Source organism: Otolemur garnettii, unplaced genomic scaffold (assembly GCF_000181295.1).
Source record: "Otolemur garnettii isolate 467f Iridium unplaced genomic scaffold, OtoGar3 scaffold00202, whole genome shotgun sequence".
Classification (NCBI taxonomy): Eukaryota; Metazoa; Chordata; class Mammalia; order Primates; family Galagidae; genus Otolemur; species Otolemur garnettii.
The window spans coordinates 308,455-321,101 of record NW_003852597.1 but is presented as its reverse complement, the minus strand read 5'-3'; the positions used below and the strand labels follow the sequence as shown (position 1 = coordinate 321,101).

General features: G+C 37.6%; 1 protein-coding gene across 1 annotated transcript in view; it reads right to left on the bottom strand.

The window, feature by feature from the left end:
- Positions 1–12,641, bottom strand: part of ZSWIM5 (zinc finger SWIM-type containing 5) — a 184,305-nt gene extending 171,664 nt beyond the window's left edge. Inside the window, exon 1 of the mRNA XM_012812324.1 lies at positions 12,527–12,641. The gene's annotated coding sequence lies outside the window, so the exon portion shown is untranslated. The remainder of the gene's footprint in view (positions 1–12,526) is intronic.
- Between the last annotated feature and the right edge of the window lie 6 nt (positions 12,642–12,647).

The following is a 12,647-nucleotide window of genomic DNA, read 5'->3' as shown; positions in this document are numbered from 1 at the left end:
AAAAAAGACTATTTGGAAATACTTCAGGGTTTTAAAGGAAAGAAGCTGGCCAATCTGATGAGGCTCTGAGCTCCATCCCAATCTCCAGAAGAGCTCAGATTTTATCTGCTATAAAAACCGAAATTCCAGATAAGCTTTCATTTGAAAAAGAGAGTACAGCTGCTTTAAACAAATTTTAAACCATTATACGTCTTATACCATACTATCTTATATTCATAAAACTGTAATTGAAGCTCCAGAAATAAGATTACTAAAGTAGACTTGAGGCAAGAAGGTACATCCTACTTTTGTGGAGTAAAATAATAAAGAAGGAAGACAGAAAAGAAACAGAATGGTTAAGTAAAACAAAAACCCAAGACAGAGTGTTTCCAGAGGAAGGTACAGTAGACAGCAGAAAATTCTACACACAGGTCATGAAGAATGAAGACTGAAAAAAGATATAATGTTTGGCAACCATGAGGTCACTAGTAATCTTTAAGAGATCAATTTTAATTTAGTGAGTGAAAGCACAAGTAAGACTGCAAAGTCTTCAGAGGCGAGGTGAAAGCTGAAGGAGGAAAGGTAACACAGAATACCTTCAACAATTTTGTTAAAGGCTGTAATACTTAAGTGAATACTTACAGACCAGATAATATGTGCTAGAACTCATTCTAACTGCTTTACATGTTAACTAATTTAATCCTCAAAACAACCTATGAAGTATGTACTGTTCCTTTGCAGTTGTAGAAATAGACATAGTAAGAAACTAGAACTGCAGGCAGTGCCTATGGTTCAGTGGGTAGGGCGCCAGCCCCATATAGTGAGGGTGGCAAGTTCAAACCTGGCCCCAGCCAAACTGCAACAAAAATATAGCCAGGCGTTGTGGCAGGCGCCTGTAGTCCCAGCTACTTGGGAGGCTAAGGCAAGAGAATCACCTAAGCCTAAGAGTTGGAGGTTGCTATGAGCTGTGTGACACCATGGCACTCTACTGAGGGCAATAAAGTGAGAATCTGTCTCTACACACACAAAAAAGAAGCAGCCAGAATTGCATGTTTGTTATAGTATGTATGTGTGTATATATACACAGATGTGTATATACACAGATGTGTGTATATATACACATATATAATATAAAATTGAGTGAGAGAAAAGATCAACATGATTAAGAGTTTTTTTCATGATAGGGTACCATAATGTGCTTATATTACTAATAACATCAATATATGCTGGTGATGCTGGACAGTTATGCCGGTTTACCAGGTACTGATAGACTTAGACAAAATAAGAACAGGTTGGTTTTTCCTGAAACTACCAATGCTCAGAATCCCATTCAATAAAAAAGGTGAGGCCAGCCACAGTGGCTAATGCCTGTAATCCTAGGCTGAGATGGGAGGATTGCCTGAACTCAGGAGTCTGAGACCAGTGTGAACAAGAGGAAGACCCTGGCTCTACTAAAAGTAGAAAAACTAGTCAGGTGTTGTGGCTGGGAACTGTAGTTTCAGCTCTTCGGGAAGCTGAGGCATGAAGATTATTTCAGTTTAAGATTGCTGTGAGCTATGATAATGCCATGGCACTCTACCCAGGGCAACAGAAAAATATATAATAATTGTAATAAAATTAAAGAGATGAATGAAGGGGGGGAAATGTAATTATCTCCAAGGTTTTCAAAGACACAATATGTTTTCCTGTTGCTTACAGACCACAAGAAAATCAATGGATCACACAAAGTCTATGTTAATCAGTTTGATGAAAATATTTCAAATTGTATATGAAAACACTACACTGTACCCCATGTTTGCATTTATGTATACAGCTATCATTTAATAAAAAATATATATATCATAGAAAAAAAAAGAAAATCAATGGGTGGACAAAAATCTATTTTTGCTGATTAGCTTCATCACATATTTGTACCTAAAAGAAACAAAAAAAAATTTTAATTTCAGAATACTAGTGATACACATATTTTGTTTACATACTTTGTTTTTGTACAGATTGAATCAAAGTTATATACATAAGTGTGCCCCCAGATAGTCTGCACTATACCAAATAGGTGTTTTAAAAAAAGGAAACAAGATTTCAAAAGGAAAAAAAAGGATCACTTGAAGATAACAAAGCTATTCTATAGCCAGATATCTATAAAGTTTACTCTGAGAAAAAAGTTTTAGTATCTAGTAATATTTTGTCATCCTCCTGCCTGCCAATATTACCTTTCTAAGTCAACTACTCTACCGAGGGCGACAGCTTGAGACTGTGTCTCAAAAAAAAAGAAAAGAAAAGAAAAGAAAAGAAAAAATGTTTTATTTTGTATAAAAATTAAGTTTTATAAATTAATGAACAAGTAGACAAACATGAAGAAAATTATAGCTTAACATTACATTAAATACAAGTGTCTATTGATGACGGTAACAGTGACAATTTTGTTTTTAGACAAGTCTCACTCTGTTGCCCCAGCTAGAGAGTCATAGTGTCATCATAGCTCACTGCAGCCCCAAACTCCTGGGCTCAGGCAATCCTCCTGTGTCAGCTTCCTGAGTAGCTGGGACTACATGTGTGCACCAATACACCTAGCTAATTTTTGCATTTTTTGTAAACATGGCATCTGGTTTTTACTTGGGCTGGTCCTGAACTCCTGAGCTCAAATGATCCTCCCACTTCAGCCTCCCAGAGTGCCAGGATTATAGGTGTGAGCCACTGCACCAGCCAACAGTGACAATTTATATACCTTGGAATAAGGCCTTTCCAAAGAGATAATATTCTTTAAATGGTAAGAGAATAACTCTCCTTGAGATTCAGCAATTACACCTAAACATAGGTAAAACACAGATAGAATTAGAATAGGAAGTTGATATGATCCATAGTATTTCAGGAGTAAAAACTGCATAATACAGTATTTTGATTGCCAACAGTAAGTTTAGGAACACTGATAACACTGATAGAGGTGATCACGTTTTTCAAAAGCAGCATTTCTCAGCCTGGGCTGCACACAAAACTACCTGGCATCTTTTTTAAATTTTTTAAATTTGGTCCTTATTCTCAACAAATTCTGACTTAATTAATTTGGGGTGAATCCTGTACTGTCATTTTTCAAAATCTACCCAGGTGACTTAAATGTGAAACCAAAACAGATGCCCACAATTCTTTTTAAAATCAAACGTTTAAAGTATATTTGGCAATAAAATCCGCCAAGTTATAATTTGATAAGTTTTGACAAACAAGCAGTCAGGTAACTACCACAATCATGAACATTTCCATCATCCAAAAAAAGTTTTCTCACACCTGTAAATCTCAAAAACCCAATCCCTTGAGATAAATCTTAAGTGGCTAACTGGGTCTAAATTTAAAACAGAGCCAAATAGCCATTTGCTTACTAGAGGTTACATACTCTGAGTTCCTGGAAAACCCACACAGCTTCTTCACTTTAGGACTCTCATAGCTGACTGTTCTCTCCTTGTGCCTGAACCAACCAACAGGCCCTGGCTGGATTGACCAATCAAAACTTAAGCAAGTTTAAATCTTTCATTTACATAAACAGATCTGATGGGTAACCTGGATGAGAACATTCTCTATAAAAGCCAACTCCTCCCCCTGTTCTGTGGAAATGCACCTTCCTTTTATACCAAAGGCTGCATTTCTCTAGTTTGCAAACTTTTCCCTGGAATAAATTCTCTTTCCTCTAAATTACATTTCAGATAACTTTTGTTCATACACCCTATTCTCCTCTCCCCTGGCAACCACTGATCTACTTTCTACCATTATAGCTTTGGGCTTTCTAAAATTTCATATACCATCAGAGCTGTTGCCTGACCATTAAGTCTGATGATGAAGTTCACAAACTTGCCACCCTGTGCTTACACTGGCAGTTTATATTGGCAGCATTATACAAACAACTTCATACGGTTTCATAGCCTTCGCATATTGTTGTCCCACAACTATGTTGATGTGTGGTGGTGTCTGGCTGAGTGGTGTTCATTATTGTTGTTGCATGTTTTTGTATGCCATATGATGACAGCTTTGATGGCCATTCCAGAAAAAAGAGTTCCAAAATTGCATCGAAATTTGGACTAGGCATTGGAAATGGTGCACAGTTTTCCAAGGGGAGTAATTCAAAGGTGACCAATGAGGTATGTAGCATTTTTTTTTTTTATTTGCACATGAGACTTTCCTGGACTCGGTATGTAGCATTTTTAAAGGATGAGTTCACAAACTTAAGTGTCAGACTTCGTATGTCTTTATATGAATATACAATGGTCTTGAAAAAGTTCATGGAAAATGCTTATTATGAAAAGATTATGCATAGATTTCAATTTTTTTTGCACCAAAATAAACTCATACTTACTTACTATAACATGTCTGAATAGGATTCTGTTTGAGATACTAAGAATAAGACAACAGTTTGAAAAGAGCTCCTATCAGAGGAACATGAATTCTGCTAGAACTGACACAAATCAAACATCGAAGTGTGGGTGAAAGAACAGGGAAATTATTAGTGCTTTACAAAAAGTTTATGGGGTCAATGCCCCAAAGTTATAGCCAGGTGAGGTGGTGTACATCAGTAGCCCCAGCTACTCAGGAGGCCAAGGCAGGAGAGAGCCTCAGAGGTTGAGACCAGCTTGGGCAATACAGCTGGTCTCATATAGCGAGACCTTGTCTCTGAAAAAAAGGGAAACCAACAGTTTACAAATATCTAACTCATCTTAAGAAGAGATGAGACAATGTTGAAGATGACATCAATTTGAGAGGAAAAATGAACCCAGATCATGTGCACACAAGAGGACTTTCATGGGAATTTTTAAACAAACGGGATCAAAGTCCTGAAGCATGTTTTTGAAAAACCGTAACAGGATATGAAACATGGATACAAATACAAGCCTGAAGACAAAGCACAATCAAAGCAATGGCTACCAAGAGATAGAAGTGGTATAGCCGAAACAAAGACTAGTTAAGAGCAAAGATCACAGTATTTGGGGGTATGCAAGGAATGTGCTTATCATGAGAGTGTTTTGAGATAGCCAAAGCTTTAGCAGAAAAATCCCCAGGAAAGCTTCAAGGTAGAGTTCTTGTCCATCACAATGCTCTTGTTCATTCTTCTAATCAAATAAGTGCAATTTCATTAAGAGTTTTGATGGAAAATCATTAGACATCCACCTTAATGTCCTGATTTGCGTCATTCTGACTTCTTTTTCCTAATTATAAAAATCTTTAAAGGTCACCCTTTTTTTTTTTTTTTAGTTAGACTGCATTGACATTGTTAAATTCCCAGGACCCATAGTTCTGTAGGGATAGACTAATGGCTGATATCAATTACCAAACTGCTACAAAAGTGTTATCAAATGCTTACAAAAGTGTCTTGAACTTGACAACACTCATGTTGAGAAATAAAGCTTATATGTTTTTATCTTTTAATTTTACCTGTCCATGAAATTCCTGAAGCCCTTTTTGTATGTTTTCATTTCTCTTAGGTAAATATCTAGGAATAGGACTGCTGAATTTTATGGCGAAGTGTATGATTAGCTGTATGAGGAAATACTTTCTAAAGCAGCTATACCATTTTGTATTCCTATCAGCAACATATGAGAGTTATAGTTGCTCTATCCTTGTCAGCACTTGGTATTGTTGGTCTTTTTGTTTTTAGCCATTCTAATGTATGTGTAGCATAGGTATATCCTTGGGTTTTAATTTGTATTTCTCTAAGACAGGTGTCCTCAAACTACAGCCCATGGGCAGCATGCAGCCTGCCTAGGACATTTATCTGGCCCGCTGGGTGTTTTTGCCGCTGCTGCCTGTCCTACTTAGCAGCTGACTTGTCCCAGAGCCCGCAGTCTGGCCCTCCAACGGTCTGAGGGACAGTGAACTGGCCCCCTGTTCAAAAAGTTTGAGGACCCCTGCTCTAAGGATTAAATTATAGTAAGTACACAAACAACAACTAGGGAGAAGAAAACTTCATCTTTTGCTTCAATGGTCTATTTTTAAAGAATGTAATAATGTTATACTGCCCTGAATACCATATTCATGACTCCATGATAAAGCAAATGACAAAAAACCTTGTACACATAGAACTTTTCAAAAACAGGTTTCAGAGACTCTTAAAGAGTTATAAAACCACTTAGTTGACAATGTCTAGCTACATGAAGATGGTAACAGAATGTAATCCTTAAAAGTTCAAGCTTTAGGGTCCAACCTGGGTTTGTATTCTAAAATATAAAGTATTAAAGGGTAGACTAGGCACTGGCATCAGTACATAGCTTCCCAAGAGGAGTACCTGGAAGGTGCCCATAGTGATATTCAACAATGAGGTATGTAGCACTTTTTTCTAGGGTAAGTTTATGAACTTAATTATCCAACCTCATATAGATTCATTTATAGTCAATGCCCTAATTATTAATAGCCATTGTTAAAACAAGAGAAATAAAATTATTTCATATGGGCAGTAATAAATTTCTACCCTTTTCACTCTAAAACTTAGATGTTGTACTTACACATATTTTAAAAATTCCTGAAACAGATAACCTCTAAAATAAAATCCATTGTCTATAGTTTATCCATCATACCTTGAGAAAGTCACCTTTTATAAGAATTCATTTAAAGCAAGGGTCCTCAAACTTTTTAAACAGGGGGCCAGTTCACTGTCCCTCAGATTGCTGGAGGGCTGGACTGCGGGCCCTGGGACGAGTTGGCTGCTAAGCAGGACTGGCAGCGGCGGCAAAAACACCCAGTGGGCTGGATAAATGTCCTAGGTGGGCCACATGTGGCCTGCAGGCCGTAGTTTTAGGACGCCTGATTTAAAGCTTTCATTTGAAGAAACTAATAAATCACCATTCATCACACAAAATAGATGGTTAACATAGAAGACACACTTATGTTGTATACTCCTACTACTTGAGGCTATTCGTTTATTATAAGCATGAATCTGGAGTTCCTCCAAATCTTCCAAAATCACATTCATACTAAAAATCATTCAGGCTTTCTCTCTCTCCCTCCACACTTCTTTCTCTCTCTCCAGTTTTACAACACTGAGAAATTCATTCTCAACATTCATTCTTCCACCAAGATTTATGGAATATTAAGATGTGTGCAAGTCTGGTCTGTTGGTGTGGAAGAGGAGGCAGAGAACTCACTGCTCAAAAAAAAACAATTACAGAATGATTTAAAAATTGGTAACACTAAAAATGTTATACTTATCCCTTAAAGGAATGCAACTGCCTTCTGTGATGGAATATATTAAATATAAATTATTTTCCCCACATGAAGTTTTATTATGATTTTATCTATTCTAACTTATACATGATGCTATAGGTTTTTTTAGGTGTAGATGCCTTTTGTTCCCCCTAAACAATATAGATTAAAACAAATAACACATAAAAACCAACATTGTAATACTTGCTATTCATGCATTTCACAAAAGTTATACTACAAAAAAATTTCACACACATGTTTACTGATAATATACAAGTGCACATAATTATAAACTTACTAATTAATATTTAAGTTTATGGACACTTCCTGATCCTTTTTTTTTTTTTTACTACTTTTTATTACTATTACTGACTTTGCAACTATACCTCTCCCACATAAGGGTAATAATTAGTATTTGACTCTAGTCTTGAAGGCTGTGCTTATTAGCCACCATGCCCAGCCTCTGTTCTATTCTTATATTATCTATAGGTTCCTGAGTAAGTATTTTCTCAAAGTTTGTTAAAGCTATTTCCATGGGCTTCTGAAACAGGTTTAAATACAGATGTTTAAAACATCTGAATATTACTACTTCCATAATACTGAGAGATCAGACTGTAAGTCTACTGACACAGCTTCAAACTTACACACGTCTTACATGAAAAGAATAATTTGCAATTTTCCCTTTTTAAAAGGGATACAAATACTTTGATTCAGGGATGCTATACAGAAAAAATGTTCCTTTAAGCATAAAACAAATCTATAGTTCTCCCACTTGTTATATCAAGCTAGGAAATGGCTGGGCATGGTGGCTTATGCCTGTAATCCCAGCACCTGGGAGGCTGAGGCAATGGACTGTCTGAGCTCATAGGTTCAACACCAGCCTGAGCCAGAGTGAGGCCTCGTCTCTAAAAATAGCTGGGTGTTGTGGTGGGTGCCTGTAGTCCCAGCTACTTAGGAGACTAAGACAAGAGAATAGCTTAAGCCTAGGAGTTTGAGGTTGCTGTGAACTATGACGCTATGGCACTCTACTAAGGGTGACAAAGTGAGACTCTCTCTCAAGGAAAAAAAAAGGCTAGGAAAGTTTTAGTTCTGATCAAAAAATCTCATGTTTTCTACAGAGATTCCAATTTTTTTTCATTTAAATTAACTATGAATCTTTTCTTTAAAAATGTTTTATAGGCTCGGCGCCCATAGCACAGTGATTATGGCGCCAGCCACATACACTGAGGGTGGCGAGTCAGAACCCAGCCTAGGTGAGCTAAACAACTGCAACAACAACAAAAAGCCAGGAGTTGTAGCAGACGCCTATAGCCCCAGCTATGTGAGAGGCCGAGTCAAGAGAATCGCTTAAGCCCAAGAGTTGGAGCTTGTGACGCCACAGCACTCTACCAAGGGTAACATAGTGAGATTCTGTCTCAAAGAAACAAAAGAAAAGAAAAGAATGTTTTATAGAAATACTCCAACTTTTCTTCCTTCCTAAAGCAACCTTTAGTAACCTTCCAATTCTGAGGTTCTATGGCTTGGAAACAGTAAGGAGATAGGAAGAATTCTTAATTAGCACCACTTAGAAAGTGAGTTTAGGGTTATAAATTTAAGAACATGATTACTATCTTGCTATACACAAATCACTTCCTCGCTCATCTCTTGCCAATGCTTTTATAAAACCTATCATCTAGATTAAGTCATAGACTCATAATTTTAAGTTTAGAAGATGAATTACTCTCCAGTTTTGCATAGTACCAAGAGATTCATGACAAATACAAAACTCAAAATTATACAGAGGACACTTATTAACAAAAATTAAGGTCAGAAAAATAAAAGATTACACACAGCTTGTGGTTTTCAAATAGCATTACCTAAAAGTGATTCATTCACCTTTACTTATCCTTTTTTTTTTTTTTTTTTTTTGAGACAGAGTCTCACTCACTCTGTTGCCCAGTCACAGATAACTCAAATTCCTGGATTCAAGCAATCCTCCTGCCTCAGCCTCCAGAGTAGCTGGGACTACAGGTACCCACCACAATGCCTGGCTAATTTTTTCTATTTTTAGTAGAGACACGGTCTCCCTCTTGCTCAGGCTGGTGTCAAACTCTTGAGTTCAAGTGAACCTCCCACCTCAGTGTCCCAGAGTGCTAGGATTAGAGGTGTTAAGCCACCACATCCAGCTACCTATATTAATCTTTATGAACCAAAGTGAATCAGAAAATATGTTTATATGTGTCTTTTCTCAAGATCCCTGTAAACATCATATGAGAACCATCACCCAGAAGCACACCAACTATCAAACTGTAAAGGAGAAATATCTGCTTAAAACACAATCTAGACCAGTGGTTCTCAATCTTCCTAATATTGCGACCCTTTAATACAGTTCCTATGGGTCGCGACCCACAGGCTGAGAACCGCTGATCTAGATTATCCATAAATTCTGATTTCATGTGGAATTTGATATTCTAGTCACTTCAAAAATAGAGATAAATGGCCAATAAAGATATGAAAAATGCTCAATACCATCAGAGAAATACAAATTAAAACCAGAATGAGATTATCACTTTATCCCTGTCATAATGGCTTTTATTAAAAAGTCCAAAAAGTCTCGGCGTCTATAGCACGGTGGTTATAGCGCCAACCACATACACTGAGGCTGGTGGGTTTGAAACCGGCCCAGGCCAGCTAAACAACAATGACAACTGCAACAAAAAAGCCAGGCGTTGTGACGGGTCCCTATAGTTCCAGCTACTTAGGAGAATGAGGCAAGAGAATAGCTTAAGCCCAAGAGTTTGAGGTTGCTACGAGCTGTGACGTCACAGCACTCTACTGAGGGTGACACAGTGAGGCTCTGTCTCAAAAAAAAAAAAGACATATATATATATATATATATATAATATATCAAAATAAAAAGTCCACAAACAGTGGAGGTAGTAGTACCAGCTGCAGTACCAGCTACTCAGGAGGCTGAGGCAGGAGGACAGCTTGAACTCAGGAGTTTGAGGTTGTTAGCCAGGCTGAGGCCATTGGGACTCTAGCCTGGAACAACAGAGTCAAACTCTGTCTCAAAAACAAACAAACAAACAAACAACATTGCTGGTGTTGATGCAGATTGCAAACAACATTTATACGCTCTTGGGGGGAGGGACTACAAATTAGTACAACCTGTATGGAAAACAGCATGGAGATACTGTTCAAAGAATTAAAAGAACTACCATTTAGTCCAGCAATCCCACTACTGAGTATCCACCCAAAATAAAGAAAGTCATTTTATCAAAAAGACACCAGCACTGAAATGTTTATTGCAACACAATTTTCAGTTGCAAAGATACAGAATCAACCCAAGTGCCTATCAGTTCATGAGTAGATTAACAAAATGTGTTATATGTATACCATGGAGTGTTACTCAGCCATACAAAACAATAAATGAATGCCTTTTGCAACAATTTGGATGGAATTAGAGACCATTATCCAAAGTGAAGTATTTAAAGAATGAAAAAAACAAACACCACATGTACTAACTGATGAGCACACATGCGTGCACAGAGGGAAGTAAAACTCAGCTGAGATGGGGAGTGAGGGGTGTGGGGAGGAGGGGACAAGTGAAAATCTACCTAGTAGGTACAATGAACACTTACAAAGTGATCCATGTAATCAAAAATATTTGTACCTCCTTAATATTTTAGAATAAAACAAATTATAAAAACAGATACCTCTTTAAAACTCCTCTCATTGCCAAGTTTGAAAATTCTTTCAAATCCATCTCTTACTATTAAATGACCACTTAAATTCACCCTTTTCAATTTATTGACCCTCTTCAATTTAAAATATTTTAAACAAGAATCTTAAAAGTTAACTGATCCAAACTTATAAAGTTTACAGACTAAGAGACAAATACTTATTTTCATGTTTTCAACTTTTCAGTATTAAAGCTGAATGCCTTAATTACCTGTTCATTCAATTCATTCTTTGAAAAATATACACAAATACACAGAGATAACCTTTTTCAAATAAACAAAACTTTCTCAATCCACTGCCACCATATTCTGGCAAAGAATAAATTTACATTTCACACTTGCAAAACAAATTGTGGTATGCTGTTGTTTAAGAAACAGAGGAGTAAATGATTCTTAATAACCAGAAGCAGATTACTTTATATAAAAACACCAGGAAGTACTTCAAAGGAAAAGATTTTCAAATATGTTAGTTCTGCCTGGGGAGAAGAGAGCTACATGTTTTCCATTTGTGTATATGCGACTGCCTGATGCTTGTTTAATCCTAAAAACAACCACCCTTCAATTCCTTTCAAAAATCAATGTTTTCTTCTGTAAATATGAGCATACAAAATGCATAAAGATAACGTGTACTTCTAGCATGTTGTAATAATGCAAATACAAAAAAAATTAGTGCTTTAATTTTCCACATAACAAGTCAATGTTAAACAATGTCATTCTTCTCTTTCTAACCCATTCCATAAACGAGCAGCACTGTATTCATGTACCTAACAAGATTAACAAACTGACTAGCAGCTCCAGAGGAATCAAAGAAAAAGAAATCATTTTTCATTTTCCCTCAAACAAAAAAATAAAACAAAAACAAATACGATGACTTGTTAAAGGAAAAGCATTTGAGAAACCCATCACGACCAGCTTTTGATTTATCCAGTCTGACAAGGAAAAAGAGACCCCACCCCCACTCCAGATTGTGCGGCTTTTTTTTTTTCCTTGGGTGGGGGCGTGGAGGAGAGAAGCTGTCACATTTCCATCTTCGGTTATTGTTAGTCCACTGCCTAGACTTCCAAGCATCACTGGTCCAGGGGAAAAAAATACTAAAGCAGACAATTAAAAATTGTCTGAAACAAAAAATAAATAAATATATAAATAAATTGCCTGAAATGTGTAGTACTTGGTTGCCCACCCCCCCCCCCCCAGTTAAAGTTAATTATACCTAGATTCAATCTGCTAAGACTATAGATCGCCTGTGACAGGCTATCCCACGAACACTCCAAGACTGCTTGCTCCAGATTCACTAACAATTCTTCTGTCTCTAAACTCAAATTAGAAAAAGGCATTTGTGAAATTATTACATCCTAAAAGGCATATCTTCCCCCATTCTCTTTGCCTTTGGTGTGAGGAGTAGAGTGAAGAGTGAGAAAGACCTATTCTCTCTTCAAACAAAAAGAAATGTGGGTACAGGCCAGTGGAGAAAAGAACCGTAGTGGATCTGAATGAAATGCTGAGAAAAGTTTTCTACGTGACTTCTATGTCCTTCAGCAGGGGTACAGGAGTCGGGCAGAAGGCCAGGGTCTCGGCCCAAGGCTGGGGCAGAGAGGAGGCACCTGCGAAGATGAGGCCAGGGACCAGAGAGGAGCCGGGCGAGCACCTACCGACTTGCAGCACGTTCTCCACGGAGCCGCTGTCCAGCAGACGGATGCCCCGGCGGAACGGGAGCCCCTCGCCACCGGAGCCAACCGCGCCAGCCCCTGCGCCCAGCCCCGGGGACGCCCC